Here is a 1,090-nt window from a genome sequence, read left to right as displayed (position 1 = left end):
ATATAATGATATATATGTATGTATACGTATATATAATGGAATATTATTCAGCCATAAAATGGAAGGTAATTCTGATACATGCTACAACATGAATGAACCTTGAGGCCATCATAGTAGGTGAAATAGGACAGTCACTAAAACACAAATACTGTGTGATTCCAATTATATGAGCTACCTAGTAGTCAAATTCATAAAGACAGAAAGTAGAATGGTGGTTTCCAGGGGCCAGGAGGAGAAAAGAATAGGGCATTGTTGTTTAATGGGTATAGAGTTTCAGTTTTGTGAGATGAAATGTTCCTTTTTTTTTTCCCCCGCCCCCTTCTGAGATAAAATGTTCTGCAACAATGTGAATGTAGTTAATACCGCTGAACTGTACACTTAAAAATTGTTAAAATGGTCAATTTTATGGTTGTGTGTATTTTGCCACAATTGAAAGTGTTTTAGAAGTGTGCTGTTATTTTCAGTATTACGTGTTTCTTGCAAATGGTTGGGTTTCTGTATTACTAGAGACCAGGCAGATGTGGTCTGGAGTGAACCTGAAAACAGGTGGAAGTTTTATAAATCTGCCAACATGTGCAAGTAGAAACAAATGCCCTGCCAATTCCTACTCACCATATGTTGTCAGATGTTATGAGTGCTTCAGAGGGAGAGAAAAAAGTGCAAAATAAGTGCTCCAAGGGGCAAGAGGAGAGACATCTGTAATGAGTCTATAGAGGGCCAGCCAAGCTGAGAAAATCAGCTGGACGCTTGGCCCTACAGTGGGAGGATAATCAAAGTGATGTGATGAGGGACACTTCCTGTGGCTGTGATGCCCTCTATCACCACAAAGCATGGAATGAATGTTTATGCATAGTAACCTGAGTAGAGTGCAGCTCTAGGATTTTGAAGGAATCATCCAGACTCCTTCATATTTTGTTCTTATTGGATATTTAAATCTCTTACTGTTTCTTAATTATAAGTATGGATTCTCAGTTTTAAAAACAAACTAGTGGGGCCGGGCACGGTGGCTCACGCCTGTAATCCTAGCACTCTGGGAGGCCGAGGAGGGTGGATCGCTCAAGGTCAGGAGTTCGAGACCAGCCTGAGCAAG

At 40.2% G+C, this 1,090-nt stretch overlaps 1 protein-coding gene across 1 annotated transcript in view; it reads left to right on the top strand.

The window, feature by feature from the left end:
* The window catches only part of PIEZO2 (piezo-type mechanosensitive ion channel component 2), a 251,072-nt gene that overhangs the window by 71,778 nt on the left and 178,204 nt on the right, over positions 1-1,090 (top strand). The gene's annotated exons all lie outside the window — the stretch shown is intronic.

This window comes from Propithecus coquereli, unplaced genomic scaffold (assembly GCF_000956105.1).
Source record: "Propithecus coquereli isolate 6110/MARCELLA unplaced genomic scaffold, Pcoq_1.0 Scaffold283, whole genome shotgun sequence".
Lineage (NCBI taxonomy): Eukaryota > Metazoa > Chordata > Mammalia > Primates > Indriidae > Propithecus > Propithecus coquereli.
Note: the sequence above shows the minus strand (reverse complement) of the source record. Positions and strands in the feature narration are given on the sequence as shown.